General features: G+C 46.3%; 1 protein-coding gene across 6 annotated transcripts in view; it reads right to left on the reverse strand.

Moving 5' to 3' along the window:
* Positions 1–17,867, reverse strand: part of KAT6B (lysine acetyltransferase 6B) — a 195,667-nt gene extending 177,800 nt beyond the window's left edge. For 3 of the 6 annotated variants that reach the window (XM_079900957.1, XM_079900956.1, XM_079900952.1), the window contains exon 1: positions 3,558–3,852. The gene's annotated coding sequence lies outside the window, so the exon portion shown is untranslated. Of the gene's footprint in view, positions 1–3,557; positions 3,853–4,663; positions 4,753–17,781 lie in introns of those variants that run through there. The other 3 variants (XM_079900955.1, XM_079900954.1, XM_079900953.1) reach the window with 3 other exon arrangements.
* Between the last annotated feature and the right edge of the window lie 4,644 nt (positions 17,868–22,511).

Raw genomic sequence — 22,511 nt, forward strand, 5'->3', positions numbered from 1 at the left:
TACCGCAAAAAAAAAAAAAAAAGAGAGTGAAAAGGCAAGCCAGAGAATGGAAGGCATTTGCAACACACACACAGGACAAAGAATTTGTATCCAGAGTAAATAAAGAACTTCTAGCAATGAAAGACACAAGGACCAATTTACAAAAAGGCGGGTGGGGGTGAGGGCCGACTTAAACAGGAACTTTACAAAGGAGGAAATCCAGGTAGCTGATAAATATATGAAAAGCTATTCAACCTCCTTACTAATCAAGTAAATGCAAAGTTTACCAGATTGCCTAAATTGAAAAAACTAAGTTGAGGAGGACGAGAAGCCAGGGATCGTATATATATATATATATATATATATATGAGATAATATACTGGAGGGAGTATAACGTGGTACGACACTTTGGAAAACAGTCTGACTGGTACCTAGTAAAGTTGAAGACAAGCATAGCCCGTGACTAGGGCAACCATACAGCTCATCATCATCCAAATCCAGACACTGCTGAGAATTAAAGGTGCTATACTACTAATTACACCGGGACAATGGGCATAAACCAGCATAAACAGTCACGCTGCCTGTGAACCAGCAGTTCCATTCCTAGGTGTACACCTCAGAGACACTGTGCACGTGCACACCAGATGACGGATACGGGAACACTCACAGCAGCTTAGTTCACAAATATCCAGCAAGAGTGGAATGGATGATACAAAAATTGTGGAAGATTGTGGGAGTCCTAAAAAAAGGTGCTTAAAGGTGCTTTGTAAATGCAAATTAAAGCATTACAGGGAAGAAATATCCCTTCCTCACACTTCTCCCATCCACTAGTCATTTACTGTTCTATAAGCAAAGATGGATCACTACAGCTCACACATCTCTGCTTTCATAAAACAATTCCTTTTCTCTCGCTTGATAAAACTACAGGCATCCGTATACACGGTATGCACGAAAACTGAAACTATTGTGTCGAGAACTATCTAAGAGACTGAAAAGTCACCTGTGAGGAACCCTGGCATTTAGTAAAGCCATATCGGTTGGCTAAGTCTTTTAACTGGTATTCGAAAGTCCATAAAAGTTTCAGAAGTACATTAACATTATTTATGGAACTTTCTCAACTACCTTCCAATACTCACCCTATTTTACCTTTCATTCCTGTTGTGCCTTACATCTGACAAGCAGTGCAGAGACAAACATTTGGTGTAACGGCAATGACATAACATCCACTCTACTCAGAGGCCTGGGTTTGGCTGGTAGGCAAAATTTCAACGGACCGTGTCATTATCACCAGCCAGTCATTCCCCTAAGTTCCTCCTTTAATGTTAAAACCTTCCTCTGCCTCTATCTTTTCTTCTGCTTTTTTTCTTTAATCATCGCTTCACCTTCTCAACCTTCAACCCTAAGTATAAGTTCTCAGGTAAGAATCTTAACCTTTACTGAAACATGCATTATGCTTTCCTTCTTAAAAACATGAAAAAAAAAAAACCTGCCCCCATTCATTTTGATAAATGTGTGAAGAATTTATGAATAAAAAAAAAATGGGGCTTCCCTGGTGGCGCAGTGGTTGAGAGCCCGCCTGCCAATGCAGGGGACACAGGTTCGTGCCCCGGTCTGGGAAGATCCCACATGCCGCGGAGCGGCTAGGCCCGTGAGCCATGGCCGCTGAGCCTGTGCGTCCGGAGCCTGTGCTCTGCAACGGGAGAGGCCACAACAGTGAGAGGCCCGCATACCACAAAAAAATAAATAAATAATGGAGGGCTTCCCTGGTGGCACAGTGGTTAAGAATCCGCCTGCCAATGCAGGGGACACGGGTTCAAGCCCTGGTCCAGGAAGATCGCACATGCCGCGGAGCACCTAAGCCCGTGCGCCACAACTACTGAGCCTGCGCTCCAGGACTTTGAGCCACAACTAATGGGCCTGCGTGCCACAATTACTGAAGCCCGCGCGCCTAGAGCCCGTGCTCCACAACAAGAGAAGTCACCATGATGAGAAGCCCGCGCACCACAACAAAGAGCAGCCCCCACTCCAAGCAACTAACAAAAGACGGCGTGCAGCAAGGAATACCCGATGCAGTCAAAGATAAATACATACATAAATAAATTGATTAAAAAAAAAAAAGAATGGAGTGTTTTACTTCAGGTCTATCCCAGAAAATCTAGGGTACACAGACAGGAAGAATGTACTTTACTCATAGTCATACAAAACAAACAAGCCAACAAACACATACCTTTTTTGGAGTACCACATAACTATCCCAACATTCCCATTATCTACTCCCACCTCCTGTCCCTACATGGAAGAGTCTTCATATACTCTTTCTCTTTACCTTGAATTTCTGGGCACCTCCACCCCCAACTTGTTTCATTGGTTCTCTTTTCCTATTTTCCACGTTTGTAATCTAACCCCTCCTCTGCCTTTGCCCCTTGTCTCACACCACTCCCTGCACTCACCTCAGACCAAAGTACTTACAAATTCAAAACTACACAATGCCCTTTCCCGAGGTAGTACACAGGGAGCCTCCTTCTGAGACAGACACCCTGTTCCCCCTTTCCTGACCCCAGCTCAAGTTACACCCAAGAAATCCAGCCTATCAAACAACCCTATATCCCAAACTAACACCTTTCTCTGCTGCCCCATCCTCACTCTGGGTGCAGTCTAAATCACATTCACCCAGCCCCACCCATCTTTCTTCACACCTGTCACCCTTTCTAATCCCCTGACCCCATGAGATTTTCTGCTAGATATATTTTGCGTATATCTAAGTTCTAAGTAGCCTCACTTCACATTTAAGTCTGCTGTGCTGTCTTACCTTTCAGAGACTCCCAAGAATATCCGTCCCATCCCTGCATGTTTTTTTTTAATGCTTCCTATTCCCCAAAGCTAGCAAACCTTCCTATTCCAACATGCCAATTCACCCACATACCTCCTTCCCAGCACAGTAACTGTACATGTTTCTCAGTTTCCCCAATACTTTCTCCAATCCAATATCTACTTTGCATCGGTTTCTCAACACTACTCCACATCTACCACACCCAAATCCATTCTTACTCTGCCCCCAGATAACTGTAATCTCACCCTTCTGCACCATTTCACCTGCCCCTCGGTTCCCCTTCCACATCTCCAATTTTGCACTCTTCCCACTCTCCCCTCTCTCCCCTCTGCACCTGCCTGCACACCTCCACTTTCCCCTCCCACCCACCCCCTCACTGGGCGTGTACTTCCCAGACACTCACTGGCCCCCCACCGTTCCTACTGGGTCTCTCCCACTCAGAAAACCCCTCCAAACCCCCGCCTTCCGACCACCCGAGCCCCGCCCCCACCCCATATCGCCCCGCCTCCTCCATCCTCGAGCCCCGCCCCTTGCCCTGGAGGCCTCGATGAGGGGCGGGGCCTGTCCCTCCTCCCCTTTCCCCCGCCCCCTACCGTCACGCTCAGGGGCAGCCTGACCCCGAGCGGCCCCGCGGTGACCCTCGCGCAGAGGCCTGTGGGAGGGGCGTCACAAGCCCCCGATATCCCCCCCGCCCGCTCCCCTCCCGCCCAGTCTCCTCCCCCTGGGAACGCGCGGGGTGGGTGACAGACCTGGCCGCGCGCCACCGTCACCGCACCTGCTGGGGGCGCTGCCGCTGCCTGAGAAAGAAGCCGCGGCTGCCGCCTGGAGGAGGTGCCGTCGCCTCCGCCACCGCTGCCGCCGCCGCCAGGGGTAGGAGCTAAGCCGCCGCCATTTTGTGTCCCCCTGTTGTTGTCGTTGACATGAATCCGACATGACACTGATTACAGCCCAATGGAGTCTCATTAAACCCGAGCTGCGGCCCCGCCCCGGCGCTGCCCCATTGGGCTAGACCGCAGACACTTAGGGCCACCCGTTGGCCTAAGGGTCTGTCCGTCACCCACACAGTAACCACTCTGCAGCCCATTGGGGTAGGATCCTGCCGGTCATCTCGCCTCCGCATAGCCACACCCCTCGACCCATCATACCCCCCCTCCGGTACCACCCCGGGGGAGGGTCCACTGCTAGTACCAATCAACAGACCTCTGGGCCCGCCTCTTCTGGGTACCTATTGGTCCAGCCCTTTTTCTCTCTCCCAGACACCGCGCCACCTCTACTTCCACCTACCCGCCCCTTCTACCTCTAGAAATGGATTGGGTCTACTCGCAGGAGAGGCGCTTGGCCTTATTGGCTGCAGACAACGCCAATCAGAGGGCCTAGTCCCTCTCCCCTCCCCCACAACCCCAAAGCCCCTAGCCCGCAGCTAAAGTTTGTGTGAGAGCTGATCGCTGGCGGCGGCCGCAGGATTTAGGGGTGGGCGCGGGCGGGCGCGCGCGGGCGGGCACGCGAAGTTAAAATTCGAGGTTCTCAGTCGCCAGCTCCTGCGGTGGAGCGCGCGGACGGGCGCGCCTCCTGGAGCGTTCCATCCCGCCCCCTCCTCCACCCTCTCCCGTCCCGTCCCGGGCGACTACTCGCCCGCCCCCTGGCTCGCATCCTTACCCCCCACGCACCCCTATCCTGCAAGCCTCAGGCCGGGTGCGGGCAGTACGATGTAGCTGCACCCTCCTCGCCATCCCATGCCGAGGGGGAGCAAGCCTTTACCCGCCGGGCGTGCACCCCCCCGGCTGCACACTCGCCAGTGTCTGCAAGCACGTGCACCGTTCGCCGCTGCCTCTAGCCACCCCGGTCCCCGGCTAACCTCGCCTGCAGCCCGGCCAATCGCTTGCTGCCCTTTGTTGCTGCAGCCCGGGTCTCCCCGCTGCCTTCCTCAGCCTCCGCCTCGTCCTTTGCCAGCCGCCCGGGTCCGCAGCGCCGCGCTCCCCCCGCCCGGGACCCACCGCCGCCGCCTCCTTCTCCTCCTCCGCCTCCTCCTCCTCCTCGGCTCCGGGCTGCAGCGCACAGAGCCCGAGGCAGCGCCGCCCAGCCCCGCTCCCCCCGCGCCGCCAGCTAGCCCGCCCGGCCCGGCCGGGGGCGCAGCCTGGACCCCGCCCGCCCCAGTCCCCGCCCCGGGGGTACCTGCCTCCGCCCTGGGGGGCTCCGCTTGCCGCCCTCGGGGGAGGGCGGGGATGCCGGTGTCCGCGGGAGGATGGGGACGCCTGGGCCGTTTTGGGCGGGGAGTGTGCCCGCCAGGGCTGGGACTAAGAGGTGCGGTCCTCGCCAACGCGCCCCCCCTCCCGCCGCTGTGGGCCCCAAACTTCGTCGTCCGCCCGGGCCTTGTACCCTCGGGCAATCGCGGCAGTTTTGGGGTGGGGGGATGCCTCAGGAGCTGTGTCTACCCTGATCAGGAGGAAGAGGGAGCAGTGACATTCAGCGACTGCGGACAGGGCACGGCGGCGGCATCCTTGGGTGGGAGTGGGGATGTCACACGCGGGCTAGAGGGGGAAGCTGCCCCTCAAGATGCCCTCTCCCGGCCTGCGAGGAGCTGGAGAGCTCTAAGCTGCGTTCTCAGTGCTTTCTTGGGCGGTGTAGCCGGATGGCAGAGGGGCTGGGGGGCGGGGGGAGACGGCTGGGGGGGCCCTTCCCCCTCTCCTCTAGCCAGCGCTCGAAGGAAGGCTGATGGCGAAGTTCGGTTTTCCAGGCTTCCCCTGGGCCCCCCGAGTTCCTGAGGCCCACAAGAGGGAGGCTGGGGACTCCTCTGGCCGCCCAGGCGAGGCCACTCTTACGCTGCCCACATGCCTCCCATCGCCCTCCAGACTGTGAAGAGAGAGTCCCTCGTTCTTCCCGGAGATGGGTGGGATGCTGGCAGGGGAAACCTCTGAAAATAGAAAAAGTAGGCTCGAGAAATGGCTCCTACAGAGTTTGAGTACGAAGTTTCCCTTCCGAGGCGCCATTTCTTGGTGAGGGGGAGGAGAACTATGGCTTTGTAAAAGAACCAAGTTTCAGGCATGGTGGCCTAGGTGGAAAGCCACCTGTTGACTTAAGTCTGTCCCAGGGCTATCTTGGGCCCTGGCAGGGTGACACATGGTCCCAGGGAGAGGAGTCCCCTGGTTGACTCTAGCATCCTCATGGCACTGACACTGCAACAGCAGCATCTTCAACTTCCCATTAGAAACCACTGTACACACTAGGTAGGTACTTTGTTAGAGCAACTTATCTCAAACAAAACAAGCAGCACAGCGCAGTCATCAAATGCAGAGCTCAGCACACACTTCACTTTTTAAAGATGGTCTGCTTCTCTGGAGTGTGAGCTGCCCCTACTGATATGCTTCCTGGCAGCAAGGTGAGAAAGGAGCTAAGACAAAGGGCACAGAGTTGCATGAAAGGATAGAAAAAGGGAGAGGGGGAGCAGAAGAGTTGTAATACTACACTCAAAACTGTCACTGGTTCCATTATAAATCCCTTTTATAGGTGTTTTATTACTTGGTTGTTAGTTTTTAAAACACAAACCTCTTTAGATTAAATCTTGGCATTCACGGGCTCAGCTCAGGGAAACAAAACACAGGGAAAGCTCCACCATCCGCCATTGGCTTGGCTACTTTTGAGTTACATTACTGATAAAACAAACAAGCAGCAGGTTGGGTTTCCTCAGAGTCTCTACCTCTTTTATTTAGTATCTTCAGTAGCTGACTCAAGGTGAATTTTTACAAGCCATTAGTTTATAATTCAGTCTAGTTCATTTAGGTATTTCAAAGAGAAGGACATTTATAAGGTGTGCTTTTTTTTAATAATGCAGGTGCTGGGATTTTTATTCCCCAAGAAATTACTAAGTAAACTTGAGAATCCTGGCACACACTTCAGCCTTTATGTTCTATCTTTTTTCCTATGGTCTGCCCAGATGCACTTTATTTTGTAACTTAGATTTGAGTCTCCCAGCCTGCATTTTATCTCAAGCAATAAAAATAAACCATGTCTTAATTAAAAACAAGTTTCAAAACCCCAAATCTGTACACTCAGAGTATGCTAAAGAAGCAACCAAAGACAATAAAACCCATAAGTCCACATTTAAGATGTCTTCAGCCAATGAATTGTGGAAGATTTATGAGCATCTAACACTTGTTATCACTAATGAGTTAGCCACATGGATTTCCAGTGCATCAAGACCTGAACAGATACCTTAGATAGAAATGGGTCTTATTTGTCTAAACTTGTGCTCCTGTAATCCCAGGAGCTGGCAAACACAGAAGAGGGAAGTATCTTTATACAACATCTTGATGTGTCTTTTGAGGTTCTTTTCTTAACAAACATAGTTCTCTAATGGGCATGGCAAGGAAAGGTACTGTGTTGCTTTCCCAATGATACTTCCCTCCAAGGTTACTTGTCCTTTGAGAAATCCTGGCTCTTCAGATAAGTGGGGCTGGAAAGGATAACAGAGACACAGCTGGAGATACTTAATGCTTCCTCCTAAACCTCTCTCTTTATCTGTGGTATCTCAAATCCTTGGCTGAGCTAAACAGCTCAATTAAGAAGTTAACCTAGAAATAACTTGAATTGAAAACCAAGCATAGTGCAAAATTTAAAAGCTGACTGTACTGAAGGATTGCGAATCCAGGGGCCCATCTGACCAGTCCTCCTCCCTCCCCCAAAATAGTTGCCAATGGGCACCAACCAGAACTGCTCAGTGTGGTCCACAGATCAGTGGCATCAAAATAATCTGGGAATGAGTGCTTAAAACACAGGTTCCTTGGCCTAACCCCAGATTCTGATTCAGTAGGTCTATAGTGAGGCTCCCAAATCTACATTTTTAGCCCATGACTTGGCTTGAAGCTTATGACCATAACCACTGGCTTAGGCTGAATGCCCTTCTTTCCCAACTGCAAAGGAATGTTTCTTTTGTGAGCTTCTTAGCCAGAAGGTTATAGTCCCTAGTACTGAGATGATTCCATGGTCTGACCTATTTGTCCCTGAGTCCTGAGGAAGGATAAAAAAGAATGCAGAGTAGCTTCAGGAGCTGAAGGGAACCTGGAGGGTTTGATCTTTTGGGTTTGCTTACCTGCTCTGAAGCAAGTCAGACAAATACTCTGATAAGAGGGATCACATCCATAGACTCACTAACAAGTCCTTCTGAAAGAAATTGGGTAAGGGAGGCAGCAAGCAGGGACCCTGAACTGATTTGTCCAGGCCACAGCCCATGATGAATTCTATTCACATTCAATTAGTCACTTAAAAACCATTGGTCTATACTGTCCTTCCACCTGCCACACGACTGGAAACTGTATCCTAACAAGGTCACAGTGCGGTTTTGTCAGTCAAGGGCAAAGGGGGTGGGGGATGATCAGTCAAACCATTCGTTTAAGTAAGCTAGCAAATCCAAGCTATAAATGTGTATGAGAAGCATGCATTGTTTTAAATAGCAGTATTTTGCACTCTTACCCCATTTGTTCCAGCTAAAAAAACCTTTAGTGTCTTTTATATGCATTCTGGACCAAGTCTACACTCCTCAGTCTACCTCTAAGGCTATGCACATCTGCACCCAACCATTATCTCATCTCCGGCTTCTCCAAGCCCCACACACTCCTCCAGGCCCAGCACACGCTGTTCCCTCTGCAGCCCTGCTCGCCCTCTTTAGCTTATCTGACGAAGACCTTGGAAAAAGATTCCTCCAAATCCCTGCTTGGCTGCAGGCTCTTTGTTAAGTTTCCCTGGTCTCTGCCGGTAGCCCACAGGACTTGAAGCAAAACTTTACTCCAGCTCTGGCACTTGTTAAGTGCTCTGTTATTATTTGTTGAATTACGGAATAAAAGAAAGCACTTATTACACTCTGTTGTCACATTTTGCCAGTCTGTTTTCCTAATGAGCTTTTTTCTACTGCTTAGCCCGGTTTGTTCATCTGTACAACTGCCCTAGAGCCTGACACATAGAAGCTACTTAATAAACACCATCCACACCTGTGGTTCCCCATCCCTGGCTGCACATTAGAATCACCTGAGGAACTTTTGTTTGTTTTTGGCTGTACGTGGGCCTCTCACTGTTGTGGCCTCTCCCGTTGTGGAGCACAGGCTCCGGATGCGCAAGCTCAGCGGCCATGGCTCACGGGCCCAGCCGCTCCGCGGCATGTGGGATCCTCCCGGACCGGGGCACGAACCCGCGTCCCCTGCATCGGCAGGCGGACTCTCAACCACTGCGCCACCAGGGCAGCCCTGAGGAACTTTTGAATCTGCCTAGCACCAAGTCCCACCTCAGGGCACTTAAGAATATTTGGGGGTGGGGCCTGATTATCAGTATTCTTTTTTAAGCACTTTGTGCAATCACAGTACAGAACCACTGGTTTATATTTACCAGGAGGATGCCTCAGCATCAAGTGAGAAATTCTGAAGAAGACAGGAGGGTGGTAAAAGATCATAAAATTAGCTAAATGTTGCTGAGAGAACAGAGTTCTCAGGGATGTTTTTGATATTGTTTTGAGACTTAAGGGAGTCTTAATAAAGACGCGGTTTTTAGCACTAGGCTATACCAAAGAAAAACTGAACTACCCCAATATTTAATTTAATGATTCCCAGTCCTTTGGATTTTGAAATTGGGGAAAATGACAAAGTTGCCAACTTTTAATTTTGATAATAAGGACATCTTTTATTTTATTTATTTATTTTTAAGGACATCTTTTAAAAGAACTAATTGCCATCCACTATCTGCATCATTCCATAAAAGAAAGAACTCTCTGAATAAGGGATAGTCCCGCCCATGAAATGAAAGTGAATAACTCTACATCAACATGTACATTTTCTCTCTTCCTCTTTTTTTTTTTTTCCATTTCAAGGCAGAGAGTGAAACTTTACCTCTGAGTCTGGCTGCCCGACCAGAATGCATTTAGGAATCACTGGACTATTTTACACTTTTCCAGGGGTAAGAAGTATATAGATCATGTTCAATCTAATCATTAACAATTTTCTCCAATATGCCCAACTCAGTGTGCTCAATTAATTGAAGATGGTTTTCTCTTATTCTATCTTTAATACAGAAAGAAAATATATAGCTCAGAAGGGCAGTGGCAAAGGAATATGGAAGAGAGCACCAAAATAAAAGTAGGTACCAGATTTTTATCCATCTCTGCCACCAACTAATATGTGTCCTTGGACAAATCACAGAGTGGCAATGTCTTAAAAGTCAGGTTTTCAATGAGACAGTAAGCCCCGTATGGACAGTTTTGTCCTCAGAGCCTAGTACAATACCTGGTACATAGCAGATGCTTAATAAATATTTGTTAATGAATAGATTAAATCAAGAGAGTTATTTTACATCATCTCTAAAGTCTTGGCCAGGCCCCAAATCCTACAACATATTTAAACAGTAAATTACAAATCTCTGCTCTCTGTAATTTATTATTGGCTTACCCTGTGATTCCCAAAAGGTCATCATTCTTGTATGTAAAGTGTCTAAACAATTGATGAAAGAGTGAAACTGCTGAATACCTTTCTTTATTTCCTACCGCATTTTAAAATTATAACATTTTTATACATATCTGTCATAGAAAGTGTGGATAATAAAGAAAAAGAGGGGGACTTCCCTGGTGGTCCAGTGGCAAAAAATCTGCCTTACAATGCAGGCGAGGAGGGTTCGATCCCTGGTCAAGGAACTAAGATCCCACTACGCCGCAGGGCAACTAAGCCCGTGGGCCGCAACTAGCACACCTCAGCTAGAGCTCGCGTGCTGCAAACTACAAAGCCCATGCATCCTGGAGCTTGCACTCTACAACTAGAGAGAAACCCACGCACCACAAGGAAGAGCCCGCATGCTGCAACTAAGACCCGACACAGCCAAAAATAAATAAAATAAATAATAAATAAATCTTTAAAATAAAAAAAGAAAAAGAAGAGGGGAAAGGGGGAGAATTAGTTGTAGGTCCTTACACTGAAATATAATCTGTTGGTGTGTATTCTAATTTTTTACCTCAGTCAATATTTCTGTTGTGACTGAAGTTTGCAGTAAAATTTTCAGCTAGGGAAACTGAAGTAGTAAAAAGCAACTTACTAGGACTTACTAGAATATTGAGACTTCTCAGACAGGTTGCATGTATGATAATCATTCCATGTCTGGAAATACTCCAATTTTTTAACAGAACTGCAGACAGAGGGCCTGAATTAGCCTTTTCATCTATAAGGTCCTCAATTCAGTCCACATCCAATCATTCAAGTTAGCAAGTTAAAAACATCCCAAAGACGGCCAAGAGGATCAGCCTGGTGAGCCATTTAACCAGCTCCATATCTTTCCCGGTATTAGTAACAAGACTGCTTGTGGGAGACCATGGTTGAGCTTGATCATAACAACCTTGGCCAGAAACTCCTTCAGAGTTGGGATTGGGTTTATCTTTATATTCCCCAAATTGCGTTGCACATGGTATTAATAAATGATGTTGATGGAACTTCCCTGGTGGTCCAGTGGGTAAGACTCTGCGCTCCCAATGCAGGCAACCCGGGTTTGATCCCTGGTCGGGAAACTAGATCCCACATGCATGCCGCAACTAAGAGTTTGCATGCCACAACTAAGAAGCCCACATGCCGCAACTAAAAAAAAAAAATTATGTTGAGTAAAAAGGTTAAGGATCTGTTATCTGCTTATCTAAAACCTCTTATAAAATTCATAAATTAGACTGTAAACCTCATAAGTTTAAATATTTCTTGTACAGTGTGATATACATCATAGGCATTCATTAAATATATGATGGTTGGATGAATACATTCCGTAACCACTGTAAAATTGTACTTCCTGTTACCTAATCTAAAACCACTTTTTCTAAGCTATGTATTTGTTGGGGAGTGTCTTTAAACATTTAACGTTTCAGCATTTGATCAGTGGGTGTGTTTTATTTATTATATACTACATTTATTATATTTTACATTTGGTTTTTCTCTGCTATGTGTGTGTGTGTGTATATATATACACACACACACACACACACACACATGTATATATATATATATAGAGAGAGAGAGAGAGAGAGAGAGGGAGAGAGAGATGCTTGAAACCACTCTCTCTACTCCCACAACTGTTTTAGCTACCCACTTCTGGAGTTTGTGACCTATTATTCTGCTCCATGTGGCTCACTTCAGCGGCTGATGTGACTTGGCATATCTACTGGTTGGGACTGATATCTTCCATTTTCTTTCCATTGCAATGCCACACATCGAATGATAACCTTTAGTAAATAGTCTATAATGGCTCCTGTTTTGTTTCCTGAATCACAACTGATGACCTAAAATAACAACTCCAAGTTCAATTTATTTGTAGTTTGTAGTATCTCAACCTATGGCAGAGAGATTAGTGTTCACCAAGTATTACCTATCCTCCCCTATTTTCATAGCCTTCTTTTCAGTTAGGTTAGATCATGTGGCTACTTTCAGCCAATGGACTATTAGCAGAAGTGGTATGTACTACTTCTGGGTCAAGGAAGTTAAGAACCAGGGTGGTTGTTCTCCATTCTCTCTTTCTCTGCAGAAGCATCTCAGAAGCCATGTGTTTACAGATGAGACGCCATTGTACAATTCGGCAGAGCCATTATCAGCCTGGACCCCTGAGTGAATGAATGGAGCAGATCCCCCCAATCCCACAATTGGTTTGAATGTGTAACAGGAGAAATAAATTTTGTTGTGTTAAGCCGAAGAGATGTGTGTTGAAGTTTGTCTACTACAGCAGGTAGTAGAGTTGGAGAACCTAAATTAATATATTCCCTAAATGCAGTACTTTACAAATACCTTTTTAAAATCTCAGTAACTGTGTCCTTGAGGTAAAAGCACTTCCCTCCTAATTATCCTTTTCTCCAAGCACCCCAGCTGACTGCCCATTGGCCGTGGTATATCAGATATATCACATTATGTTGGACTTCCCCCAGAATGCTTTAGTAAAACTGTTGGTGAGATGAAGAGAATTAAAAAGTGGATCAGTTTCTTCATTAAATAAAAGCTGTGGGGCTTCCCTGGTGGCGCAGTGGTTGAGAGTCCGCCTGCCGATGCAGGGGACACAGGTTCGTGCCCTGGTCCGGGAAGATCCCACATGCCGCAGAACGGCTGGGCCTGTGAGCCATGGCCGCTGAGCCTGCGCGTCCGGAACCTGTGCTCCGCAACGCGAGAGGCCACAACAGTGAGAGGCCCGCGTACTGCAAAAAAAAAAAAAAAAAAAACAAACCAAAAAAGCTGTGAAAGCCTGGGGCGGTAGTGTCATTCTCAGGCTAGAATCTACTGTGTTTCTGAACACAGTAGAAGTAAGTTGGAATCACCTTAGTGATTAGCTTTTTGGCTTCCAAATAATTAACTTTGTCACCACTGTAAGTTGAGTTTGTTGAAACTCAAAAATGGAAAAATGTCTGCTTCTTAAGGGAAAGAAATTCTGCCCCAGTCCATTCAGTGCCCTTTTTGCAGCTTCTCGGCCTACTCTTGGAGCTCTAAGAAATGACAAACGACCTAGGAGCTGATTTGCAAGGTGGCTAGGAGAAGTGCATTTTGTTCCTGTCAATTAAAGGAGTAGGGGACTCAATCGTTGGGCATGGTGTTGTGTAATTCTGTGGCTCTACTCAAAACCTCTTAGGATAAACAGTGGGGGAATAAGGGATGTTGAAGTGGACTGCGGGAGCATGTTGGCTGAGCATGGCTTTTGAGTGCTTGGCCTAACAATATTATTAATAATAGCTACCACTTATGGAGTACTTACAGGGCTAAGTGATTTCCCTGAATTGGCTCATTTGACCCTCACAAAAATCCTTTTTAAATACTGCTATTATCCCCCATTTTACAGACAAGGAAACTGTGGCCCTGAGGTATTGAGCGGTTGGCAGGAGGTCAGAATTCCCTTTCCATGCCTGTCAGTGAGGTCTGAACTCAAAGCCCAGGGCTACAGCCACTGCCCCATGAGGGTGGTCCCGCGGGGCTGTTCAGGAGTCCAGGCAGGTACTGAGCAACCTGCCCTCCTCACACTGCCCACATGGCGCCCTCCCGCAAACCAGAAGGTACACTGCGGCACCCATGACCTCACCCAGGCACCGACGCCGGAGGCTCTTGGCCAGAGAGGAGGCTGGCTCCACCAAGGAAGGGAAGGCGCGAAGGCAGGAGGCTCGGAAGGCAAAGCGGCCTCTGAGGCAGAAGCAAAGAGTCCTGGCACTCGACGGAACGGAGAAAGAGAAGGTGCTGCTGGCAGTGACAAAGAAGAACCGCCCAGGCCAGGCCTCAGGGAGGCCAGAGGCCCGACCACTTCCAGGCCGTGAGGACTCCGGAACAACCACTTTTCGGCGTGCCAAAGCCTCTCATTTAATTCCGACAAGAGTTTTTTTAGAGAGAGGAGGAAGGAGCGACGCCGCGAGCGAGGACACGAAGCTTCCGCAGACGGGTGCTGGGGCGGAGGCTCCTGGGCGCAAAGTCGCGCCCGCCGCGGCCTCACTTGCCAGCCACCGGGCGATGTTCTGTGCCTTTGTCATTCAGCGTCCCACGGTGCCAGCTAAGTCACTCAGCTGTCACCGGCAGGCCCAGAGTCGCAGGACTCAAAATAACTCCAGTGAGACCTCCCAGAGGCGGAAGGCCCCTTCTCGGCGCGAAGGAGCATCAGGGGCATCTCTGCAAGTTGCTAAATTAGCCCGGCTGCTGTTCCGTTTTTAATTTTTTGTGTGAATTCAAGACTAGGCCGCGGATGTCTTGGCAGCGTGTGAATGAGTCCCTTTCTGAAAGAATTCACCCTGCTGAAGGGCCGCTGTCAGGCGCACCAAACTTGCAGCGAGCAGCAGGCGCTGATAGGAGCCCTCCCTGTGCCCGGTGCCTCGGCCTCCCTTCCCCGCCGGGCTGCCTCGGGGAGCCCCACGCCCTGCGCCACCACCTCCCCGGGAAGGGCCAGCCCGGCAGGACCTGGGCCTGGCGTGGCCTCTGTGCCTCCGCCATCGGGGAGCCCGCGCCCAGCATTTTTCCTCCGGCTGGACATGACCCCAGTGGCCTGCACAGAAGGAAGAAAGGAAATCAGGCAGAAGGTTCTGGAAACTGGCAGGTTCCCACCTGGAGGAGCTCTGTCTGTGCTGAAAATGTGCCTGCCTCTGGGGGGTGCCAGCCAGAGCGTCATCACCAGCCTGACATCAGCCATCATGCAGAAGGAAAGATCCATTTCAGTGAGGATGACCCCAGACATTTATTGCTCTAGCAGAAAGCAATAAATACGTAGCTGGGACATTGTAGTGTGGGTTTTTTTAAGCATCACATCCAACTCCTTGCTGCCACCTTTCTCAATCTGAATGTGCCCGATTTCTCCCACGGAGGTCCCATAAACCTCCTGGATTTGGACCTCCCGTGTAAAGCCAAGGACACAGGAGCTGGAACAACCCACCACCTTGCCTCGGCTGCCACTTTTGCCCACATGAGCCAGTGTTTTGACTGAGACTAGATAAGAATTGACATGATACATTTTAAAGAAAGTTTGATATATTTTAAATAATACATAGTCCAACATGAACAGTTAAAAAAAGAGGAAAAGTACAAATAGCTAATAAACCTATGAAAAATGTTCAGAACTACTAGTTATTGAAGACATGTGAGGGGCTTCCCTGAGTGGCTCAGTGGTTAAGAATCCGCCTGCCAATGCAGGGGACACGGGTTTGATCCCTGGTCCGGGAAGATCCCACATGCCGCGGAGCAGCTGAGCCCGTGCACCACAACTACTGAAGCCCGTGCGCCTAGAGCCTGTGCTCCGCAACAAGAGAAGCCACCGCAGTGAGAAGCCCCGCGCACTGCAATGAAGAGTAGCCCCCGCTCGCCACAACTAGAGAAAGCCCGCGCACAGCAACAAAGACCCAATGCAGCCAAAAATAAACAAATAAATAAATTTATATTAAAAAAAAAGACATGTGAGACCCTATTTTTCTTCCCTTCTGAATTAGCAAAATGAAAATATGGAATCCCCCCACATTGGCCTGGGTGTGGCAAGCTTAGCACTCTCTCTGGGACCGTAAACTGATGCGAAGTTTCTGGAAAGTAATTTGACAACGTTTATCAAGAGCCTTAAAAATGCCCCACGCAGTTGAGCGGACTCTAAAGCTGGGGTGTGGGAGTCAAGCAGATGTGAGTCCTGATCCTCACCATTCCAGTTGTGTACCCCAGGACAAGTCACTTGGCCTCCTTTAAGCCCCTTTCCTCAAGGATGAGAAAAATGGGATGCTTCTCCCTACCTCACAGGGCTGTTGTGAGGATGAAAGGAAAAAATACAGGCTGCTTAACAAACAGGGATGGTAGCTGTAGTGGTTGTTATCATAAATTCTCTTTGAGGCAGTAATCTGGACTGTCCTAAAGAAATAATCTGAAATGTAGGCAAAGATTCATGCACAAAAGATGTCTATCCAGCATTACCTATAATCATAAAAACATGGAAACACCGCACCCAGCATTAGGGGAAAAGTTAAGAAAGTTATGGTACAGCCACGTGGTTTTAGATATAAACTCGATTGATAGTATAACAGGGAAGAGCCAAATCCGATTACATGTTGGACCTGTTTCTTTTACTTTAACCTTTGCTTTCAGCTTCTTTTGTTCACTAAAAGGATACTGTCTATACATAATGGCCTGCCTTGGGGAACCCTGCCCCTCTGCCTGAATGTTAAACCAAAGTGCCTTTGTTCAGGGAAATATCCGGACCCTGTTCCACCTGTGGATGGCTACAGAAAGAAGAAATTAACACATCCCCTCCCCAAGGCTGCCCATTCCAGGTGATATTTGCAAAACTTATGACCTTTTTACTTTACTTCCTCATCTCCTCCCCTTCTCTGTGCTATGAAAGAAACTGGCATCCAAACCCCAATAAGATGGTTTTTCAGAGACACTAGTCTGCCATCTTCTCGGTCTGCCGGCTTTCCAAATAAAGTCGTATTCCTTGCCTCCACACCTCGTCTCCAATTTATTGGCCTGTCGTGAGGGGAGCAGAGTGAGCTTGGACTTGGTAACAATAGCATATGATAATGCACGGTTCTGTACCTTGCTTTTTTCACTTAACAGTGTAACATTTCGCAAGATACACGCGTCTGCAAGATAAGTGCCTAACATTGGAATTGTTGGGTCAAAGATGTGCATTTAAAAATTTGCAGCTATGGCCAACTTGCCCCACAGAGGTTGTTCCAGTGCACACTCTGACAGAAATATCAGAGGGATTGTTTCTGCGGCTCTCCACAACAACATTATCAACCTTCGTTTTTGGCCAAGGTGAAAGTGGTATCCTGTAGAAATTTCAATTTGCATTTCTCTTATTATGAGTGAGGTTGAACACCTTTTCATATGTTTAACAGCCATTTGTGTTTCCTTTTCATTGAATTGTCTGCTTTGGCCTCAGTTTCTATTGAGTAATAGGCCTTTTTTTTTTTTTTTTGCATTCATTTAGCTCTTCAGTTGACACATATGCAAATCCTTTTCCTTTAGTTTATCACTTATCTTTTAATTTTTTTGTGGCTTTTGCCATTCAGCTTTAAAATAAAAAAACATATTGTCAAGGTTCTAGGTAATTGCTCTTTCTCTGCTATGACACAGTGTATTGTCCTAACACATTGACGCTTCTCCCTCTTTCTGAGCTCCTTAAGGGCAGGGACCCTGACCACTTGAACCTCTGGCAGGCACCCAAAAGATACCTGGTTAGTGACTGTAGTTCCACTTAGTGAGTGAGTGCCAAGAACCCATGCCTCCTAGGTAAATCTGCATAGTACACAAGGGAAAAATATTCTCCTGACCTATCAGCTTCTTCCATGAAACAGTCATGGTCAACTTGTAATGAAAATGTAGTGAATTTTCAAAATATTATCCCAGCCTCAGAGGAGTAGCCTCAACGTTCAAGGTCACACTGAGAGTTGACAAGTCCACCCACAGCCTCCCACCTGGCCCAGTCCCACCCAGTCTAGCCCCAAGCAGGACAGACTCTCCCAGCCCGCGGGGGACTCACTGTGCTCTGGCTCCCTGCTGAGCGAGCTGGTGGGCAAATCTCCATCCGCAGGGCCTGGGGCAGCTTCAGAAGACCCACAACTTATCCAGAAAAGTTGCAAAAACAATTCCGTGAACTCCCAACGCTCCTCATCTATTTTCACCAGTTGTTCTTATTGCTACATTTGCTTTATCACTATCTATACAATATATACTATTATTATCTTTTTAATGAACTATTTGAGAGCAAATAGTAGACTTTTACCCCTAAATATTTTCATCTTTGCTGCTAACAGTAAAGACATCCTTTTAAATAATCACAGTACAGTTATTAAATTCAGAAAATTTAACATTGTTAAATTACTGTTATCTAATCTGGAGTTCATATTCAAATTTTACTAATTGCCCCAATAAAGCCCTCAATAGCTCTTTCTTTCCCAGACAAGGATCCATTCTTGGTTGCATTTAGTTGTTTTGTCTTCTTAATTTCTTTTAATCTGGAAGAGTTCCTCAACCTAGTCTTTTTTTTTTTACTGTAAACTATTTTTCTTTTTCTTTTTATTTATTTATTTATTTTTAACATCTTTAATCAACCTAGTCTTTATGATCTTGATGTTTTCAAAGATTACCGGCCAGTTGTTTTGTAGAATTTCCTTCAGTTTGGGTTTGTCTGATGCTTCTCTAAGATTAGATTCAGGTTATACATTTTTGATAAAAATATTTTTAATTGCTCATGATTCTTGTATATTACAACCAAGTTATCAGATGAGTTGCATTTTGAAACAAGTTTTTTTTCATTATAGTTCATATTCACTTGCAGCTGACTGTCTAAAACATTATTTTCTGTGTTCTTGCACTATCTCCTTTTGGTAATCTTTAAACATGGTAAAAATTTTTTTTTTTTTGCATTTAGTGTTTATCCCTTTGAACACAGATCAGGGAGTCTCTCTTGCTGACTCATTCTCTTTTTGTCAGTTCTATTTTTTGTATCTGTTTATAATATTGGATATTGACAGTTTATTTTGAAATAGAAGTTGTTCCAAATCTCTCTTATTCTCCTTTGTATCTCTGGATCTAGCAACAATACCTGGTACCACTCAGGAAACGTCTGGGAAATGTTGGTTGACAAAGTGGATGAATTTAGTGGCTACACACTGAATTTTCTGAATTCAGGTCCTATGCAAAAAATAGTTTTGGTTGCTATTAATTATTTTACACATTGAGAAATATAGAAATTCAGGTATTACAGTTTTACAAAAGTGTCTTCTACTAATGATTTAAGTGTCTCAATCTTAAGATGAGCCCAAAGTCCATCTCTGGCTGAAACCCTGCTTGAGCCCTGGTGCATTTGAAGGGGGAAGGCTGAGGGGAAGGAGTTGGTGGTCTGAAGTCAGGCTTTTCTGGAGAAAGTCTCCTCCCAGAAATAAAGGCAGAGGCAGGCTGTGGGCTTTCAGGCTCTACTCAAGGACACCAAGTCTGAATGCAGAGAACTGGACCTCGTCACTCTTTGGTTCGAACCTTCTAACTTGTAGTATAGTCCAGCTATATCAACCTGAAGCTCAACACACCTGCCATCTAGAACCTGCCCGCCTCTCCAGGCTCAGGCTCTCTCTCCCCCTTTTTCCTCTGCCAGTAACGCGCCTTCTCCATCCACCCCCTCCCAGGACTTTTTTTTTTTTGCGGTACGCGGGCCTCTCACTGTTGTGGCCTCTCCCACTGAGGAGCACAGGCTCCGGATGTGCAGGCCCAGCGGCCACAGCTCACGGGCCCAGCCGCTCCACGGCATGTGGGATCCTCCCGGACCGGGGCACGAACCCACGTCCCCCACATCGGCAGGCGGACTCTCAACCACTGCGCCACCAGGGAAGCCCCCCCTCCCAGGAATTTTGATACTTGGTTAATAGAAGGAAAGAGGCTTAAACCCAGAATTTTAAAAATTTAAATCAAAATGAAATTGTTTAAATTTATTAGCTTGGCAAAGATGAGAAAGATTAATTATATGCAAGAATATGGCAAAATAAGTACTGTTATACACTTTTCATACATTTTACAGCATCTGTTTAAACTTAAGATGCCTTCATCTGAGGACCAAGCAATTCCACTTCTGGGACTCTTTCCTATAGAAATACTTACACAAGTGCAGAAACATGTAAAAGCATGTTCACTGTAACCTTTTTGTAACGATGAAAAGATGGAAACTGCTCTCTCAACTGTCCATCTATAGGGGCTGGTTAAATATTGGGTTGGCCAAAAATTTCATTTGGGTTTTTCCCTAAGATGTTACAGAAACAAACTTTTTTGGCCAACCTGATAGAATATGGCACAGCATATAGTATAATACAATCTGGCTGTTAAAAAGAACAAGGTGGATCTGATCTCGGGTGGCCTCAGCCTGCAGCAGCTTGAAGCAGGGTTTCAGTTCCCGGCCAGTGATAGAGGTCGGGTCGCAGTGGTGAGAGCACCAAATCCTAGCCACTAGACCAGGGGTCAGTGACAAGGCCCTGGCCCTATGGCTTTGCTGAAAAAGAATTCCCACAGTAGTGAAACAAGTAAAGTATTTATTAAGAGAAAAAAAGAGTACAATACGTGTGGATAGACACACGGATGGGCTCAGAGAGACAGTGTCGCCCCCTAGTGGCAGTCTGAATCACTTTTATGGGGCATTTCTTCTGGGTTTCCTTCGGTCAGTCATTTTGATTTGCCTGGTTCAAAGTCGGTATTTGGTATAGCTCAGGATTTTCCCATGTGTGCGCGTGCATCTCTTAGCCAAGATGCATTCTACCAAAGAGGCCTATGGGTAAGTGAGCATTAGCTGGAATCACTTCCCTTTTGACCTCCAAGGAGCCTTTCTGCACATGTGTAGTCGGAGAGGTCTTCTGACTTTGAGAATGAGGAATATGTGGTCTCTTATCTTCTATCTGGGCAGGGCCCAGCCGCCTCTCTTAATTGTCCTGTTATTCCAGTCTTGGAGTATCTGTCCACAAGGAACGAACTCAAACCATTTGTCCTGGGGGCCCATCTGTCTCCTGCCTCAGATCTACATGATCTAATATGGAACCTGTCCAAGATATATTATTAAAATGGAAAAACAATCTGCAAACCAGATTAAATATGGTTATTAATATTGTGAAAAATATTAACTAGTTTATATGTTAATATATTTACAGCAAAAAAAATCTGAAAAACACCTACACTAAACTATGAACAATGATTATTATCTGAGGAATGTGGGATTATGGGAGGCTTTCACATTCTTTGTTCTGTACATTTGTGATGTTTGACATTTTTATAAGAAATATTATTTGAAAATCAGGGAAGAAAACAAAGAATTAAAAAGCCCATGAATCAAAAAAATGGTAGTGTCTGGGGTCAGGGAGTCGTTGGGGTACAGATGCAGCAAGACTGACCATATGTTGACAAACGCTGAAGCTACGGGATGGGTCTACAGGGGATCCTTTGTACTCTCTACTTTTGCATATGTTAGAATATTCCATAATAAAAAGTAAAAGAAAAAAAACACCCCAAATCCTAGGATAGGTAGGGTAAGAGGAAGCACCACCTGCTTGTCAGTTGGGAAAGGATGGAGTTCCATGGAGTCCTCTAAATATCTAAAGTTAGATTTTAGTAGGTAGAGAATGAGGCTCATTATTGATTTTGTTAAAGTATGAAAACTGATTTTAGAAAGATTACTTTGTATAATTTGGGTTGGAGCAGAGAAGGATTAGAGGTGAGGAGACAGACTAGAAACCACTTTGCTACAGGCCAGTAGCAGTAAGGTAGAAAGGAAGGATCAGTTAGAGGTGCGATGGAGGCCTCACGGAAAAGTCATGGTGACTGTTGAGGAGTGGGGAAGTGAGAGAGGAGTCCTGGGTAACATCTCAGTCCCTCTTGAGAGCCCCTGGGAGGCTGGTGGGGCCAACAGACGCAGACAGAGATCAGTTTCTTGAGCGCCAGCTTCTATCTGCTTCCCAGTCAGGGAAACCTCCCAACCTCAGCAAGGGCCTTTTAGCCGGCTCTTCCCTGGCTCAAGTGTGGCTGGAATAACTGGCCTTGAACTTGACTCCACTTTTTCCTCTCCATTCCTCCCAACACTACTTTCCATATCTTGTAGGGTTCCCTAATGGGCTACAGGAGTTAGCAGGAGGATTTGTTTTCTAATGTTCATTTATTCATCCACTATCTAAGTAGTTATAACAAGCCCAGGCGCTGTTTGAGTACACACGATAATGAATAGAATGGACAAGGCATTGTCTCCTGGTGCCTACGGTCCATTCTTCTACCATCATATAAGTAGTTTATTTTCTCTTTTAAAAATTTATTATTATTATTATTGTGGTAAAATACATATAACAAAATTTACCATCCTAACCACTTTTGAGTGTACTGTTCTGTGGCATTAATTACATTCATATCTTGCAAGATTGAAACTCTATACCTATTAAATAATACCTTCCTATTTCACCCTGCTCCCCAGGTCCTGGCAACCACCATTCTATTTTCCATCTTGATAAATTTGATTATGAAGTTACCTCATATAAGTGGAATTATACAGTATTTGTCTTTTTAAAATTTTTTAATTTAATTTTTTATTGAAGTATAGCTGATTTACAATGTTGTATTTGTCTTTTTGTGTCTGGTTTACTTCACTTAGCATACTGTCCTCAAGGTTCATCCATCTTGTAGCCTGTGTCAGAACTTCCCTCCTTTTAAAGGATGAATTAACATTCCATTGTAGGGATATATTATATTTTC

This window comes from Stenella coeruleoalba (assembly GCF_951394435.1).
Source record: "Stenella coeruleoalba genome assembly, chromosome: 16".
In the NCBI taxonomy this organism is placed as follows: Eukaryota; Metazoa; Chordata; class Mammalia; order Artiodactyla; family Delphinidae; genus Stenella; species Stenella coeruleoalba.